Consider the following 19,579-nt stretch of genomic DNA (forward strand, 5'->3'; position numbering starts at 1 on the left):
CTGAGTGATTTAGATATTACCCACAAGGCTTTGCTTTCCAATGGGACATAAGGGGAAATAGAAAAGTCCTCTCCTAGAAAGAAGCAGGTGTCCTGTTCCAGCAACGCAATCCCACTATGGATCTTTTGTCAATGCTAATGCTGTGCTGGCATCCGTATGGGTCAAGGGGTCTGGGCTAGCAAATTGCATTGTGAGATCAGGGCCTTGAGCAATACCATAATACCAAACAAGGAAAAAATTTGTGCCAGATAACTTAGCCACAAAGTTTTTCCTGATTTAATATTACAGTACTGCTCAAGACCCTAATCTCACAATGAAACCTGCTACACAGATCCCTTCACCTATACAGACCCCAGCTCAGTATTAGCACAGGCAAAGGCTCCACAGTAGTGGACTGCATTGCAGGAACAAGACCCATGACTGGTTTGATACCCAAAATTCCTTTCTTGCATTTTCATTGGCTTGGTGAGTTTAAACGGATTTAGAGAGAATTAGAGATGGGCCCAAGATGCAAAGTTCAGAGCCAAACTTCCCCAGTTCTCAAGGGTATTAGGATCCAGGTTTTAGTTTGACCAGCTAGAGAAATAGGGGGCAGCACTGAGTCAAGTCTGGTTGTGAACTTCCAAAGAGGTCAGAAGTGTTTGGAGTCAATATTTGGCTTTGGACTCATTTCTAGCAAGAACTAGAACTAAATCAGGTGGAAAGGTGAAATAAATGAATTACAGTAACTGCACCCACCCAACGTGGGTACTTCTACAGTTATCTGCAAAAGAGGGAGATTCATTTAATAAAATTGTGGCTTTAGATTTTGTATATGTTTGCTTCCGCAGGAGAGGGACCACAAACCAACTATTCTGCCACTATCTTGGCCTATCCGCTCAGTCATTTACCTAAAATCACTTCTATGGATGTATGGCCTTCATACATTGAGTCCATTCCCATAGGCAGCAAGGACTATGTCTTTTTCACTGAGGAGGCCTTATGATGCTGGTTCCTAAATCTGTTTTTGGATCAGCCCCTTGTCCAGTGAAGCTACAGAGTACACCATCTCTAGCTATACAGCCAGACAAGATAGGGATGACCTCAGCACAAAGACACTGATGCCCGATAAATCTGTGTCAATGGCTATAATGCCCAAGTCTTCAAGGAGTACGGAGGCCTCATCAGTACAATTATTGGTGCAGACACAAATTTTGACATGTCAAGGCCCTAATGGTGAGAATGCTTGATCAGTTGCTCAGTAAGCTCTGAGGACTCTTTCAGCACTAAAAAATTTTGTTCCCCTAGAACAATCTGGTGCAGAAATGACTTTTTTAATATGAGCTCCTCAGCCCACTTTCCTGGATGTTTTACTGCTCACTAAACAACCACAAACAAGAATATGCAGAGGTAACCTTGAAGAAAAGAAAAGGTTACTTAACATAGTAACTGTGGTTCTCTGAGAATGTTGCTTCCGTGTATCCATGCTCCCACCTTCCCTTACTTTTTATGGATCTACTCTCATATAACTCTTAGGTTTAAGAAACGGGTCTGAAGTGGTTGGGCCAAGAAGGCCTCTCTCTAACCTTAGCTTCGAATGCCTAGTGCCTCAAGATGTTGTCAAGTGGTTCTGATGGGTAGTGTTTTCCAGAAAGTTCCCAGAACTCAGCAGCACTTGGGGTGTGTGTGTGGGGTATACCTAACATGTGTGAATATGCAGAGGCAAGAGTCCTGAGGAGCCACATTTACAATGGTAAGTAATTTTTCTTCTTTTAAACTCTAGGACTATCAATTTATAACCTGCATGGCCACTAACTTCATTTTAAATTTTCTTTTAAATTAAAAATGGAATCCCTTATCAAAAATAAAAGTAGAGGGAGAAGACAGAACTGGAATTATCTATTAATCACAGGCCCTTTTATTTTCTCCAGAAAAGCTGGTTTTGATTACTTTCTTCACTGAAAGGGAAAAAGTCTTTCTATTAAAAAGGAAAAAAATATGGGTATAATATATAGCATGTGGTTAAAATAATCGACAGTGCTATACAAGGTAATTGCTTGGTATCCAGCATGATCATGATCAAACTATTTATGAAGAAAAATAGTACTCCCTAGGGAGAATGCTATTCTTCAGCAATTTTATGGGAACCTCATTGTATTCGTTGGTAAAAACTAAAGCAAGCTTATTATCAGAGGAAGTTAATGGGCTCTCCTGATTTGAACTAACCTAAGATCATTAAGATGGTCTAACTAGAGTGGGCCAGAGCCTCAGCTGGTGTATAACCATCAAACTCCATTCAAGTGGAGCTACACCAATATGCTCCGAGCTGAGCATCCGGCCCAATATGCATTTGAACCATCTCTCTCTCTCTCTCTCTCAAGAGAAACAAGCAGTGGAACCATCTACATTATTGTTAGACCTTGAGGACAGTTGGCTTTCTTATTGGACTAGTAGGCATTGGGTCAGTTTTGTAAGTTCTGGGCTTTATTATTCCTATTTTACTAGTATGGAAACTGAGGCATAGAGGTTAAGTTGCTTGCCTACAGTCACCCAGAAACAAGAACTGAACCTAGGAATTCTGACTCCATTCCTGTGTTCCACACGTTGCACAATCTTCTCTTCACTTATTCCCCAAACACTTAGTGTCATCCATTTGGGCAACTTGTATGTGGAAATTAAAATTCATTGACAGTATTATACTCACCAGACATATGAAATCCCAAAGAAAATTAGAGGCAAATGTGTAATTTACAATGAATAAACTGATTAATTTTGCTTTTTCCCCTCAGCTTTGAATTGTCTTTAACAGACCATTAATTTTTTACGGTTCAAAAATGAATATTCACTATTCAAAGTGTATTAATTTCTTCAAATATTTATTGCCCTGATCATTCATAAATTACAATTATTTGCTATTTGAAATCGCTCTCTGAGTTAGTTCTGTAAATCATGTCATCATGTTTCTGTTCCCCGTATGGAATATTTATATAACTAACCAACATAACATGTACTGCACATTTTTAAATCTGAAGTTTCTTTTGGTGACTATTCAGACATTTCAGCTAAATTTTTCTTTTATAGCAGAGACTCTCAAGTTGTTGTGGAAGATAACAATGGAAGGACAGAAAGTGTTGTTAAAAGAAAGTTTAGTTTTGAACTCAAATGAATATGCATGGAAATGGCTCCAAAGAGAAACCATTTACTGAAATGATGAACTCATCATTGCTTGAAACTGTGAAAGACTGGTGCTTGATAAAAAGCACCTTTTAGTAAAGTATCATAGAGAAATGACCAGAAAGTGATAGATTGGATTTCTCATCAAAAACGTGGCAGGCCTCAAAAGCCAAAGTATGGTCCCGTATGGAAAACAAAGTATCGGTTACCATCTTCTGATGAGTAATCCCCTTCCACTTGAACATTGGTTGCCAAAACATTATGAGTATGATAGAGTCAGCAGCCATGGAGACTGTGGGCCAGGCATGTGAAACTATTTTTCTTCTAACTAGCATCTCTGCTGCCCCTTCCTGCTGATCTCAGTCATAAAATAGTCAGGGAAGAGACAATGCTGGGAAAAGACTGGTACAAATAAAAACAGTGACTTCTGCTTTTGCCAAGAGCTACAAAGTTCTTTTTAAATTTCCCTGGGAATCCACATGCGTGCATGTCCATGTCCATCCATCCATCTGGAGTCAACCATCAATTATTTTACATTACAAGAAATCTGAGATTTTTGGGAAACCCAGACAAGAAGATTGGAACTAGATTCTAACTCGGAATAAATTCTATTTTCAGTCTGGTAAACAGCTCGGTGTTGTGTTTAATTTTTCACTTGCTCCAAGTTTTTAAATTAGGGATAGATTGTTTCTGACTGATTTTTTCACATCCTGGAAAAAAGAAAAGAAATCTCAGCCAGTCATTTCCAAAAAGAGAGTCATTTTTTCTTGATTCTGAAGTCCCTACTGAACAAATACAGAAAATCAGATTCCCCAACAAATTCAAAAGATGTGCAGAAGTTTACAAAAAAACCCAAAAACAAACCACATCATCATCTACAGTTGACAGTGGATCCTTTTGTTTTTTTCTTTAGCAGCATTAAGGATAGGAGTTTGTGGTGTTTAGAAGTTGCATTTGAACAAATATCCCTGAAATCAGATACTTATCTGAAGCTCATCCAAGTTTCCAAACCATTTCACGGAGCATTGCTTTATTCCTCACATTTCCTGCTCCTATATTTGTGAACAATCTTTTCCCACCCACCACCTGAATACAGGACTCATTGAAAGGATCTTTGATTCAGCAGGTATACGTTGCTGAAAGCCTCTATTCTAGCTTTAATGTACAGCTGGAGAAAGAAGGGATGTAAAAGTCAATTCTACAGGTACTTCAAATTCCCTCTCTTCTTTACTTATTCAGGACCTCTTCCATCTCTGCTTTGATTCTTGGGAACTGGAAAACTGCTCGATCACTGTCCATATTAGCAAGGCTGTTTCCAACACAAGGTTCTCTCACACGTCTAGCTATTGTTATTAGGAGTGTGTTGGGTATTGATTGACCCTCTTTTGGTTTAACTCCAGCACTAACAATACTCTATTAGTCACAGAGCACAGCCAATAATATTGTATGTTGCCCAGTTTAAAACAATAAGAGAAAACACGTACAATCACAGAAAATGGTATCTATCTAAATACTCTTCATGTCATTCTTTTCTTCCCCTTATTCATTCACATTATAAAAACACTACTCCGGTTTAGTCAGAATTTTTTTCTGCTTCATTACGTTAGCTTTTTCCCTGCCCCCAAGTTCTGCAATGAATACACACACACACACACACACACACACAAAATCAGTCTCTCTGCTTTTAGCAATAATTTGCACATAATGGAACAGCCAGAGGGGGGTTTGATCAATGACCTCTGTCTCGGAGATGCTGTTCCAAGGGAAACACATCTGCCAACATAAAGTATTGAAGCAATCATAGCTCAGTGAGCGCCGTAATAAGCAACTGTTACACTGGAGCCATCAGTCATGTTCAGTTACAGACCTGAAAGGATACGGCACCTCGGGGAGCAATGTCCTTCCATAAATTTGGGCAGCAATGAAGAATGATTTGCAATCAAGTAATAAAAGGCCTAAAAAAGGTCCACCATGCATACTAACATCCAGTACAGCTGACAAAGGAAATAAAAAACCTTGGCATTGTTTGCTCGTTATGTAAACTACACAGCTGTCCAAGCAATTAAGATATGATTTTGGGAATTCTCTCGTAAAAATTTGCTAACAGTGCTTCCACTTGTGAAAGTGACATTCTTCTTTATCAGTAAAGTGCATTTCATTAAGGTAATGCAATTTCATCTAGCTTAATAGTAGGAATTGCTTAACCTTATGGCAAGAGTGCGTAAACAACATAAAATTAATGTCACTCTGTGCATTGTGGGAATAGATTTGCATTAGTGACAGCATTGATCAAGTAATAGAGAATCTAACATGTCCTTTCAATTTTCAGTGCTCCAGGGATTCCTATTCACTATCACCAATGTCATCTTTTTGTCTGCTGGCTGTGAAACCGTTAAAATCCACAATGAATGTTGCCATTTTTCAGTACCAGAGCTAAAGAAATAAGCCTGATAAAATGGACCTGGGTCTGATGTGATGCAATTTCAGCATCAGACTGAGGAGGCAAGAACCTCCAGGGGAAGGAGACAAAAGTGGCCTCAAGGTAGATTTGGGAAGTGGTGGCTAACAGAGACTCTGCACAATCAATATTGCCCAAGAGGACAGGGAAGGTCCTCTCAGCTAAGGGGACTGGAAGCACTGCTTCTACGACTTCATGTTGCGATTATCCGATGGACCAGCTGCTTCAATGCTTGGCCTACCTCATGCGCTGCCTTCCTGCCATTATCACAGCATTATGCGGGTGTCTCACATCTTTTCCTATAAGGAATAAACCCAGTAATATGCTAAAAGCAAAAGGCAGAGGTAGCCCCTATCCTCCTGGGATCCTTGCCTCCTGGACCCCTCCTTCTCCAGTGGTGAGGCCTCCCACATGGACCTGTATATCAATTATGTTGGGTGCTGTGGCCTCCTGCTTGCCAGCACCTGATTCCAGAGATCAAAGGATCTGAGATTAATCTGCCACTGCTTGGAGAGACTTCATGGGAAGTTTCTCTGTAGGCCAGTAAGAGTCTGTACAGCCTTAGGATGTTTTATGAAATTTATAATCAACCATTATCTTGAGCATATGCATTCAATAGTGCACGAGTTGCAGAGAGAGTGAGGGACATTCAACAGATGGAAAGCGATGTAAGAGACATATGACACTTGGGTATTCTCTGAAAACTAGAGGAGTGAAGGGGACCCATTGAACTGGGTTAACTTAGTCAGCTAAATTAGAAACAGCACATGGGATGTAACAAAGCAAGGACTTGGCAGTATGAAGAGTGTTGTTGTTTTGGTTTTTTAAGGTAAAGATTTCCAAACAAGCCAGTGTAGAATACTTGACAGTTAATCAATCAAATACCTGTGCACTTCCTTCTTGGATTTTTGATGAGGAATGGATCATTGCAGAGTGGAAAATACTTTTGCTATCAGAGCCAAAGAGGTGTCTATCAACAACATTCAACATTTTTGCTTCCTTATTAATGGTCACTGATATACTGCAAGCCAAAAGTGACTACATTTACCACTGATTCCCAAATTAATATGATGCATTCTAACACTGTTTAATATTACTACTATTTATATACACAATACTATAGTTGCACTTTCAGCACAGAGTGATTTTCTCCAAAAGAATCCCTAAATAAAACTCTTCTGCAGCAATCTCACTTTACAGGAAGTTCTCCTAACCAACACCTCTATGTCAGAAGATTTGTATGTTGTTGCCATTGCATCTCTCTGCCTCCTCATTTTTTATTTCAGAACTGTTGTACCCAGTTGATAGTCATGGTGACAAAAATGAATCCCATCCATTTCCACCAAAAGGAGAATGTAAAAAAGAAGGATTCAACAGAAAACCCCATTTGCTGATATAACTTTGTGCTGGATGCAGTTTTGCTAAGGCAAATTGCACACACTGTGCAAGATGAGAAAAAGCAATATATTTGTCTCTGCTTGCTTTAAGCTGTAGCAATATGAGGTGTTACTTGGAACAATAATGGATAAGAGGCTTTCAGACAGAAGTTTGGTTTGACTTTAAGTTGAAAGTGCCCCTTTCACGTCAAAGTAATTCCCAACAGGAAATAGACTCAAAGTTGGCAGAACAAGACCCTGTGTGATGCTTCTAAGTAGAAGAGTTCAAATGTTTGATTGCATAGTGCTACAGCCAAAAAAAAAAAATCATCTGAGTTTCACAGTGTCTTCACTTACTGAAGGGCAAATGTGCCAAAATGTCAGTAGTCCAGATGGCAGGCCAGCTCAACTGCTAGATTAATGATAACAGGGTTGAGTGAGTATCAGGCCCAGATTAACCACTGTGCACTTGGTGCACTTTCCCTGGGCACCCATCTCAACCACTGGGAGGAAAACAAAACTGAGTGGCGCTGCAACCCTGCATGCCAGGTCACAACACCATTCATGCAAATTTGGCCTGGCCACCCCCATCACACATATCATGATGAAGAGGTAGCCAGGCCAAATCTGGGTGAGTGACTCTGCGACTTGATGCTCAACTCCCCACTTCTACCATAACCACTGAACCACCAGGAGATTTGCCACCCCCTCCCCCTCCAAAAATGGGATCCCCCAATTTGCATAGCGCAAAGGGTTCCAAAATTCTTTAATCCAGTCCTGGTGGGTATTACGAATTTCAGGAATTAACAGAGTTCAGCCTAAACCACCAAAGTTCACTCACCTGGGGTACTCCTAGGACAAGTTCTAAGAACAGAACAAGATAATACCAAGTACCTAAGTGCATCATCCCAAAGCCAACCAAGGAGGAGGTTAAAAGGATGCAACATGTAGATCCTAAGAAGCCCTTCAAGCCTAACTGACTTGCTGTACCTAAAACCAAGACTACAGGATGCTAAAAGAGGTTCACAGAGTTTACCAACCATCAGAGGAGGCTGATTCTGAAAGGTTCTGTACTTCTTAAGCCCCTAGTGCCTTAAACTGGAGTTCAGGTGACTCAGCCCCTCATAGGATCCGACCCTCACAGGCTAAGAGAGTCAGACTTACAAAGTATGCCTTTCCACAATCACCCAAAGAGATTGTCTCTTCCCCACTGTCAGCCAGACTCTAGTGACTGTAGGAAGGCCAAAGCTTTGAGTTTAAAATGGTTACAATTCCCATAATCAGTCCTATCATGCATTCCAACAGGGAAAGTTACACTTCAGCATTAATCCAGGACAAAGGATCACCTGCCCCCTTCACAAACAAATCCAAACAAATATCCCCTGGCTTTAGAGGGCTGAAAGAAATTATAGAGTAGGTTTTAGAGGGAGTGCCAATCACACTCACAGAGGGAAGAGATAGACCTCCATATGTGCTGTCACACAGTCCACTTTGCTTTTCTATCTCTTCTAAAAGATAAAATTGTATAGCACTACTGTAGCTCTCCATCAGAATCAGCACAGCTCAAGCCTCTTCCCTCATGCTTGCAAATCAAAGTGCTTCTCCTCCCCTCCTTGTATGGGTTGGCTCGGGTTCTCTGTTGTGATGCCTGCTGCCTCCATCCAAGTTGACACCTCCTTGTGCCTGGGACACAGTGGGTGCTGTCCCTTTGAAAATGACTAATACTACTACTCTTAACAAGGAGTACAGCCTGGTATCCAAGCAACAAAATACACTAATACAACCCCCAACAAATGAAATGCCACATCCCAAAATAATGACTTTATTGGAGATGGGGAAAAGTGGCTCTAACAAAGGAAAGGGTTATAATGAACTAAATACTAAATCATCACCACTATAAAAAGTTCTCCACCCCTCAACATTCACAACTGCAACACAAACCCCAGCTCCCTCCCTGGCATCTTCCTATGCAGATGGAATGCCTAGGACAAGTCCAGAGATGGGAATAGCAGCACTGCAAGTGATGGCCACCTTAAAGAGAACAAAGTGGGCCTTCTTGCCATGTTTTCACCCTAGGTGGGAAAGGGTCTTCTCCTTCCCCTCATTTAGGTCCTCATGTGTTCATTCTATATTACACAGTAATCCTTTTGGTTTGGTTAGTGAAGAAAGTTGCACTTATATCTTTCCCACCTCTCATTTTTTCTCAGGTTCTTTACTGTATCTTCTATCCTACTTCCGCAAATCTTTGTGTCATTATTAAATATTTATATTACAGTAGGCCCCTAAAGCATGAATCAGGATCAGCAATACATCATATCAGATACTGTAGAAACACATATGAAGACACTGTCCTTGTCCAAAAAAGCTTACAGTCTATGAATACAATTGACATATGAAGGGTGGATGAAGAGGAATACAACCAAGTGTGTCTACTTGCAATACTATACACGTTGTGGGAAGTAAATGCCAACATTCCCTTCTTACCCCAAAACCAAGGAAAGACTCAAAGGAGATTTGAAGGAGAGGTCATTCTATACAGAAGCAGCACCAAAGACATTATTGTGAGAAGCTTACAGGTGAAAGACAATAAAGGAGATCCACAGACACCAATTCTTCACACATTCCTACCGAATAGTGCTGAGATGTACAGTCAATTTTACTTCTGACTTTTGCTCAATAGCCTTTTAGGAGCAGGAACAGATGCCTGGACAGCCAGAAGAAGCTCCTCTGAAGTCCAGCAGCACTATGGAACATAGGTGAGCACATGGATTATAAACCACCCTGGATTATACTGAAACTGAGATCAAAACCTTACTTTCAATATATTCATCCAGGACCTCAGAACAGAGTTCCAATGAACCAGACCTTCTGGTCACCTTGGACAGATATAACACATCTAGACCTTAGCAAAGCATGGGAGATAGTGCCTGAGGAATCATCACTAGAAAAATTAAATTAAATGGATTTAGAGAAGAGTGGGAATCTGAAGCTGGCTGAAGGGCCTGCAAGTATGGAATAGTCTCAGAAGAGAAATATGGAAGCACACATGCTTGTGCAGAAGCCAGCGCAAGTCCCACTTCAGTCCTCATGGCCCTCACCATAAATAAGTTGCAATGGATGAAAAATAAAGGCTGAGATTCTTAAACAGTACAAGGGAATTAATTTTAATGGAAGATGTTTGGATAAACAAAGGCATTTATATCTAGTTTGAAGCCTCCTACATTACATAGCAAACTTGCATCTGGATGTGATTCACATTCAGGACCAAATACAAATAAGCTCCATATCAACTTTATACATATAGTCAATAAAATAAATAAAAAGAGGTAGGAGCTACTATATTCACTAAGTACAAACATGGTCCTATAGCTGGCCCTCTGGGGGGATGTAATTGTCTAGGAATTTAACTGCCATTTAATCGCATACCAACCCCACAGTCCAGCCTTAAAGAAACAGTACATTGAACCTCACCTTACACAGTTCAAATAGCAGCTCAGACTACACTCCTATAAAAGAAAGCTTTCCCTCCCTCCCTCCCCCCACAAAGCTAACATTTTCTGAAAGCTTAATTCATGAAGCATATGAGGCAAAACCTCTCTCACAGCTCAAGGATACGCATAAAGCACACACGCAACTATCACAAGGTCCAATATATGTCACATTAAACCAAACTTTTCTCATAAAACTAAGGAGACCTGACATGTCATGGAAGGTGTGAAGGGAAGGGGGAAAGATCAAGAACATCTTTTAACTGTACTTGCTCACTCACTGTGTAGAACGATACTGTGAAAGTATCTTTTTAGAGAAAGAATTAAAGTCAATTGATGTCAATGGGTGTTTTGCCATCAACTTCAGTGGGGCAGGATTTTATCCCAAGAATTTAAATTAATCTTAACCTCTTGGGGCTGACCCTAAGAACCCACAACCTCTGCTGATATCAAGGGCCAGTTCTCAGGATTTTATTTTTTGTCTACTTATAATTCAAATGTTAGTTAAAGGAACTAGTTAAAGTTCCTTTAGGGGTCTAGCCTATACAACTAGGATCCTTTGACTTAGTTGCAACAGCGTTCCCAGCCCCCAGTCCCAACCACAGCCCCCCCCCACACCCCATGTCTGTTTTCTTTAAAATATATTATTAGACTGTTTTTAAATGAGAGGAGATAAAACTAGTAATTTTATTACATAGCGAGATTTGTTCATTTCAAGCTGCTATACAACTAGATATACAATAGACAAATCCAGTCATATCAGCTCTTTACTAAGCACACACTCTATAATTAGGATCACACTGTAATTAAAATCTTGATATTTTTTCCTTTATCAACTGCCGTTGCTGTATAAAAAATACCAGGTTCACAAGAACTTAAAAGTTTCAGTGAAAAGAACAAAGTGTTACATTTTGGGCTTACTTTTTGGCTTTCAAATAGCAAGGTTGAAAGAAAAAAAAACAATTAATACATCAGAAATCTCTGCCAGGCTTTTATAGCATTACAGGATTTTCCAGCTATGAAGAAACATATTGAATCTTTAGAGCACAGCCCATTCTTCACTGCTTCAGTTGTCTCCTTTTGTTTACAAGTCCCTGCCATCCTTCTTTGTGAATTGAATGCTAAACTATCTCTAGAGAGACGTTATATTGCTTACAGAATGCCTCAGCAGATGGTGCTTCCTGTTGCAACAGAAGGCTGTGATTACACCTGAACTCTTCAAGAACTCCAACTTAAACAGAAGAACAAGATAAATGAAAGTCTTAAAGTTCTCTCCCTTCTATCCTCAGTTTCCACAGCGGGGGTGGGGGGGGAGGGGTGTCCTAGATTTTAGAAATTACTAACAGATCCTCATCAGCAGACCTTGTTCAGGTATTATTGATAGGACTGGCATTTCTGATGTTTGGTCACTGTACATTCTGCCATAGGACCATCCATTATAAATAGTAAGGAAATGGAATAGACCTTTGTCAGGAAATGTGTATAAATGCCACCTGATTTCAGAAATTCTGTGTTCTACAGAATATATGCGATGGATCTTTTTTCAAAACATTTATGAAGTCTTAGCAGCATTCACACTGTTCCACTGAGCATTAACTCTCAGTGAAACTTAAGAAAGCTTTTACTTAGACATAACATTGGGGCAAACCTGGAACAAGAGTTACATGGCCTTAAAGGATGTACAAGACCCCCAAACCTAAATAGTTTGCTGAGTACTTGCTGCCCTCAGGACAGTCTACAGGAGCTCAACATGTTTAGGAGAGGGCACACCCACAACTACCACACAGTTGGAACATTGATACAGTTGGAACGAACAACTCACGTAAATGAGTTCCATGCCTCTTTCACTTCCCAAACAGCTATACACTGATCCAAACACTCTGCCCTCTTGAGACTACAGAGTTCACTGCAGCCCTAAAGCTGTAATAACCCTTATGCAGCTCCTGCAGGGAGCACAGAGAAGGTCAATACTATATCCTGTAGGTATTTTCTACAACAAAAAAGAGTGTACGTTGCCAGGTAGAGGGTGGATGCATGGCTGCTTCAACACCCTGACCCCACCCAATTTTCAATTCTTTATAGGGTAAGGTGGTTGTTGGAAGGGGTGGGGAAAGGGGGACAGTTATTTAGCCTGATAGATCCATCAGCTAGATAGGGGCTTAAAACTGAGCTTGTCTGCTCTGCAGAAATCAAGGAGGCTCTAGAACTTTTGAGGTTCTGTTGCCACGGGAGAAGACAGGGACAGGTCTAGGCCCTTTATCTTAACAATTAGGTTGTTTTTCACATTGTTATCCCATCTAAATGGCTATTACATATTTTCTACCATAGTTCCTCTTTTGCCTGACTATTCAAACAAAGAGAACATGCCTCGTTTTATTAAAGCTTAAGGAAGACCGTATGGCTCAGGTGCCACCTGGCTGGTTTTCATACTGGAGTGCCGGCTAAAAGGTTTAATGTGCTGGGCTGTTTGTTTTCTTGTTTTCATTTGAGACATGTTAGAGTGCTCTGAAATTCACACTCCCCAGTAATCCAGACTGCAACGTCAAGTTAGGATAGGTAAGAAAAATAATAAAACAACAAAAATACACATACTGTGGGGGGTTTGTGTGTATAAAATGGTTGTCTAAAACATTTTCGTAATAATTGCTACAGTCTGCACTAAGACCCTTTTTGTCAGTTGGGAGGGTGGCCAGTGGCTGAGTTTTCTGCATCTCATAGGTGGCAACTCTATAGGATTATGTGTCACTGTTCAAATCACCACCTCATAGCTGTTCGATGAGTCACATGAAGTGATTTGGTTGCCTTGGTTCAATTCCTTTATCCACAGCACAAAAGAGCCACCATAAATGGCACTGTGTCTTTGCAGAGACACCTGGATTGAATGGGAATTGTAAATTAAATTACGGTCTGTGGGCCACCTTTGAGTTATACTGTCAGGAAAGTGATGGCAAGTTTGTACCACCACTGCACCTTTGTGTGGGTAGGTAAAGGGATTGGTCTTCAAGGCTCTCATTGTTATACAATATCACAGAACTCAATTACTTTAACATTTTTTACACAGGAAAAATCTTAGTACGTGTCTCATTAAAATACGATTGTGTCATGTCTAAGAATATAACAGGATGAATAGGTATGAGGAAAAATTAGAATTTGAGGGGAAAGTCCTGCTAACCTTGTGCAGTATTTCTATTTTGAGACAGAGACTATTTAAGAATACCCCAAAGGTAAACAAGTTCCTATTTATTGTCCCAATTTTTGCTCTCTCTGTGACAGTTTGCTGAACACTATGAGAGACTGGAACATTTATTCTTACAGAACTGCACTAAGAGGCATATTTAGACCTTCAAGCTTTTATCTGGCTAAGTTGTATAAACCATCCTCATCTTTCAGACTGTATTTGTAACACACTAAAAGGCTCCTATCCAGTACTGAAAATTCTTCCTCCTCTCCACAACATTTAAACTCATGCTACAGAAAAGTTCTACAGGATTTCATACATAGCAATAAACCTCCCAAACCTACAGAATTCTATAGCAGAAATATAATTCCCTATCAAATTCTATAGGTTTTAGAGAATTTCTACAGAAGACCATTGGTTTCAATTGGTTCAACAGGTTTTCCCGTAGAGATAATCTTTATGTGTCTTCTATTTTTGTTCCCTTCCTCGCCTCTCTATATACTATCTTTGAGTGACCAAGTCTGCTCGGTGGGCTTAATAGCTCAAATCTGTATCTATCTGGATCTATCTTCTCTAGTTCACCCTTGCATATATCACTGTACCTCAAACATTTGATCTCGATTGGCTCACTATCTCATATAGTCAAGTATCAGAGGGGTAGCCGTGTTAGTCTGGATCTGTAAAAGCAGCAAAGAATCCTGTGGAACCTTATAGACTAACACACGTTTTGCAGCATGAGCTTTCGTGGGTGAATACCCACTTCGTCGGATGCAAAGCTCATGCTGCAAAACATTTGTTAGTCTATAAGGTGCCACAGGATTCTTTGCTGCTGTCTCATATAGGTCGCCAAACTCACTATGCTCATTGTTAACTAATATGCTAACCACTTACCAAACATCTAAAACACCACAAAGAGCTCACACTCTAAGAAGTGACAAATGAAGAAAGGGAGAGGGTTAAAACATAGAATCAAAGGGACATCTTTGTTTCATAGGTTGTTTTCAGCCAACAAAATAAATATCCATTAGCAGTTTTCAACCGAAACATTTTCAGTAAGATAGTTTGTTGAAGGTGTCACTGTAGAAGTAGTAGTAGATATGAAGAAAGATATAATGGCCTTATAGACTAATTCAGTGAAGGTGCAACAGGAGAGAGTAAAAATACAGGTGTGGGATGACACTAGCCTCACTGGTGGAGCAGGGAGGACAAGTTACCAAATTACTAATGGCTAGGTCAAGGGTCACTTAGACAATAGTAGTTATTTAATTTTTTAAAAATCATACCATCTTAAATACAATTGTCAATCCCATCATACTCACAATCACCCAGGCCCATAACCTGATGGCTTCCTTGGACTCCTCCATTGTCTTCTTCCCACACATTTCTTCTATGACATTTTTAAAATCCATTCTCCCTTTTTTTCCCCCAAAAGCCAATGGCTCAGCTATTCCCTAAACTTCTCTTTTTCTCTCCCTGAGTACTGCAACCTCCTCTCGGGTCTTTTTAATATTCACCTTGACTCCTCCAGTCCATCCAAGTGTTCTCAGAAGTCATCTTTCTTCTCTGTTGCTTTGACAATAGCCTCCTGGATCCCTACTGTGCTACACATCAAACTAAAAGGTCTTGTCCTTATCTTTAAGGCCTCACATAATGCAGCCCTTATCTACTTTTCTGAGCTGGAATTCTTTTTGCATTTCCCCCCTTTCCCCTCTGCTCATCCACTGATGCCAGTTTATATATCCCCTCATCTTTTCTTCCTAAAAGGAGTCTCTGTGCTCTTTTCCATGCTGCCCCTAATGCTCAGAACACTCTCCTCTAGTTCATTCAAGTCATCTCGCTCACTATATTCAAATCCTTTCTAAAGACCTCCTTCTGCCATCTCATCAATGAGGAGAGAGCAGGAAGGAACGGAACAAAGTTGACTGACAGATCATATCATTATCTCACTTGTCTTTCCCTTCCTTGTTTGTTTATGACTATGGCAGGCCCACCAGCCATCCCTGGGGTTTGGAGTTACAGCCCCTTTAAGCCAGGATCTTAAAAAGGAAAACAAAAAACTTTCCATTCTGAACCAGGATGGAATAGAATCACAGAATGGCTTCCTTTGACCACAACTACAGAGCAAACACAGAGCAGCTTCTTTTTGCCTAGTCTCAGTTCTTCCAAACCACACAGGGCTGCTCTTCATTCAGACAAGGACCCACCTGAGACGAAAAACAAACAAAACAGTTCCTACTATGGTTACAGTCTCGGGGTAGTCATATACTCTCCCTCATTACTAATGCCCCCATTTCCTCCTTTTCCCTAGCCTGCCTATAGATCAGCAGTCACTTGGATTAGGAAGAGATCAGAAAGCAGCTCCTCACACTTCTCTCTCTGTAGCCCTGTGGAAGCCACTGCTTCTTTTTATGGTTTCCTCCACTTAGGAGGCATAGCTATCAGCTCTTTCTCCCAGCAACCTGACACGCTGCAGCTGTTGACTCTTCTCTCCAGGTCTGGCGGTTCAGGAAGTTGTTTTTAAGAGATAGTTTCCTGCTTTCTCCCCAGTGAATGAGTTTTACTCTTCCTGGGTCACACATCACATGACTATGCTCTCCAGGCTAAGCACCAGGTCTGCATGCGATTGTGAGGCACTTAATCATTTTTTGAAGAGCCAGAAATATGCTAAAAGCCAGTCAAAATTTTCCAAAGTTAAATTTTTCAATGAAAAAGATGGAATGAGTTTTTGGGGATTTTTTAAGTTTTTTTTTTAAATCAGATACAAGTAGTAATAATGAAACAGAACTTAACCGAGTGCATGCTGATGGTGTACTGTGCTTGACTGCTGTCTGAGGTTTTTTAGTAGAAGACAAGGACTGTAGCACATGGTAGTTATTTTGGCACCTGGAAAGTTATCTTGCTGAGTACATTGTAAGATAAGTTTAGTGGAAATAATTCTTCCTAGGGACACAGATTAAAGAGCGTTCCTTCATCTTAAATCTAGGTTAAACAGGGTCTGGCACCAGCCTATTCCAAATGCACGTCATTCCATTTTCCATTGCATCTTTTAATTCAGCGTCTAGGAACCTAACATTAAGGTGTAATTTCTATGTGCCTTGCAGTCTTTGATGTATTTATCCTCACAATACCCCTGGGAGGTAAGGAAGTATCATCCCCACCTATGAAATGGGGAACTGAGGCATAGTGAGGTTAAGTGACTTGCCCAAGGTCACACAGGAAGTTTGAGGTGGAAGAGGGAATTGAATTTGGGTCTGACAAGTCGTAGGGTAGTGGCCTAACCACTAGATGAGCCTCCCCTTTTCCAGGGGAGAGCTACCACTCATTCTCTGACTTCACTTACACACTGTACATAGTCATCAGGAAGGAGATGGGTTGGTGGGATGTCCCCATCTTGGACAGTTTAAAGGAGTTATATCTTCCTAGGCTGCAAAATTCACAGACTTCTAAAATCATTGCAAGTTTCTCTCTGAGACACATGACTGCACCACTTTGGTAAGCGCTCAATAGAATGAAGAAACCTGTATCTAAGGTTGTTGCTTTTGCTTTGGAAGAGCAGACGTAGAAAGTTTCTAGAGTCAATACTTGGTATGAATTGAAACTGAACCAATTTCAGTGGGCTATGGTGTGGTGATTTGTATCAACTCCCACATATAGTCTCTCTCCAAGAGGCAGGAGCCAGCTTGAAGCACTTTTCAAGATGCTCACTGAATTTTACAGCAAGTTTCCAAGGCTCAGATTAAAAATGATTATACTAATGGGCCAGATAGCCATCTCATATCAAACCAGCATCCAAAACTTTGTATGTAAATTTTGTGTAAGTAAGCCCATTTTTTTATTTTATTTATTTTATATATATAAAATCACACACACAAGATCAAGTTGGTCGGTAACTATTCAAGTCCTGCATACAAATGTGGAGTTTGTGTTCATGAATAATTGTATGAGCAAAACTGAAGGTGAAATTTAAGAGGCTGTCTTTGGAAATTTGCCCAAATAGATTTTGTGAGTAAATATTTGCATGAAAAATTGAAACAACCGAGAGAAATAGGTTACAGTTAGATCTAAGTCTAAATTTGCCACACACATAATCCAGCTGGCTGACTTCAATGTGGTTGCAACGATATTTAAATTTAATCAGGTTTTAAAGAGCCTTATCAGAGGAACCTGCAACCTCAGCAGGAGAACTTATGACTTATACTGACCGGCTGCAAGAGTTCTGTGCATCTGAATAAGCTATGAGAATCTAACCTGTTATCCCAGCAAATGAATTTCTTCTATTATTTGTTTAGGAGTATTACTTTGATTGCACAGCCTGCTATGCAAATGGAACAATGGGTCCAAAGAAAAATGGAGCTCTTAGGACTGTTCTCTGAGCACAGATGAACCAACAAGATCTGTAAGGTCATGTCTGGATATTCGGGGACTTGGGCTGTAGGAGCTATTGAATAGTCTGTATTGTTTATTTGAAAATATCTGGTTGATTTTTTATCTGTTTTGGTGACCCACTCTTGCCTAGTTTCTCCTACACCAACTATTGTATCAACAAGTGATTTTGAGCGGGAGTTTCTTCTGTATATGCTGACTGATCTGAGTCACTATATAAGACATACAGTACATTTGCAATTGTTCCAGAAACAGCAAGACACTTATTGTGTGCAGGCCTTCATTCAGAACTGGAAACCATGCACATTACCACCATATTATACTTTATATGCTTTATTACTATATATATTATTAGATAGCATGGTTAAAGTTAAACAGTAACTTTAACAACAGTACACATTGTGTTACATACATAAAATCAAACCGGGAATTTAGGACAATATATTAAAAACAAAATAATTGTTATTTAAAAGTCCTACTAATATGAATTAGGAGGCCAAGGTTTTCCAAAGTTGGTGATTAATAGATTTAGGTTTCTAAATTCTTATTTAAGCACCTGACAAGCTGGGAGCATTGTAGACAGTCACTCTACCTTGGCTTGAGCTAGCACATTAAAAATAGCAGTGGATGTGACAGCTTGGGTGACACCTCAACCCCTTTGGTCCGAGTGTGAGGGGCTAGCCTGAGCCTTCACTAATGCTGCGACATCCACACTGCTATTTCTAGCACGTTAGCTCAAGCCGAGCTAGTTTAAGTCGGTCTACCAGGGCTGGGAAGCACACTTACAGCTGCAGGGAAGACATACCTTCAGTGGTCTGGTTTTCAAAGAGTGTTGAGCACTCAGAAGTTCAAAGTGTAAGTCAATGAAAGACATTGAATACACTTCACACTTTCAAAAAAAATCAGGCCACTTTTTTAGGATCCTAACTAATACAGTAGTTTAAGAGTCCAACTTTAGCCATACATATTGTTAAACCTTGATTTGAATGTTCTCACAAGCAGCTAACATGGTTTGTCCCAAACAAACCAAAATCTAGCTGAACTTTTCCTACTGTTCCAATTTAATATCAAAGAATACAAAACCAGACTGGGAAAGAAGACAGGAAAAGGACGAAAATAAGCACTTTGGGGTGTGGGTATTTTGTATTTTATTTTACTCCATTCTCCTTGGCTGTAATAGGTAAGTATGAGAGTGATTTAACATTTCATAAAACTTTTCAGTATCTAGTTCCATAAATTAAAAAGTAAAATGTTCAAGACACAGCACTAATAGCATGGCAAGCCCCATTAGTCACTGTGGAAAGAGCACAGAGCTCTGCTTTGTCTCAAACTATCAAAAAAGACAAACCATGAAGAACTAGTTGAAGGAAGAATTAAGTTTACTTCCCTAAGTAATGACATTACATGTTTTGTCTCTGGACCAGCCTTCCCCCTTCAACCAACCCATGCCCTAACCCAATCTCACAGCAAAGAATTATCGACCAGTCACATTGATCAGCTGATTCTTTTCTTCCATTCCAAACTAAGTGAGTAGGTCAGCAGC

At 40.1% G+C, this 19,579-nt stretch overlaps 2 long non-coding RNA genes across 3 annotated transcripts in view; one reads left to right on the plus strand and one right to left on the minus strand.

Moving 5' to 3' along the window:
• Positions 1-2,902: 2,902 nt before the first annotated feature.
• Positions 2,903-19,579, minus strand: part of LOC120408125 — a 37,262-nt gene continuing 20,585 nt past the window's right edge. Inside the window, exon 5 of the long non-coding RNA XR_005600430.1 lies at positions 2,903-3,863. This is a non-coding gene — a long non-coding RNA (uncharacterized LOC120408125). The remainder of the gene's footprint in view (positions 3,864-19,579) is intronic.
• LOC120408130 overlaps positions 12,852-19,579 on the plus strand; it is a 70,649-nt gene continuing 63,921 nt past the window's right edge. For both annotated transcript variants that reach the window (XR_005600438.1, XR_005600437.1), the window contains exons 1-2: positions 12,852-13,031; positions 17,943-18,049. This is a non-coding gene — a long non-coding RNA (uncharacterized LOC120408130). The remainder of the gene's footprint in view (positions 13,032-17,942; positions 18,050-19,579) is intronic.

The sequence above is a fragment of the Mauremys reevesii genome, linkage group 6, assembly GCF_016161935.1.
Source record: "Mauremys reevesii isolate NIE-2019 linkage group 6, ASM1616193v1, whole genome shotgun sequence".
NCBI classification, from domain to species: Eukaryota; Metazoa; Chordata; order Testudines; family Geoemydidae; genus Mauremys; species Mauremys reevesii.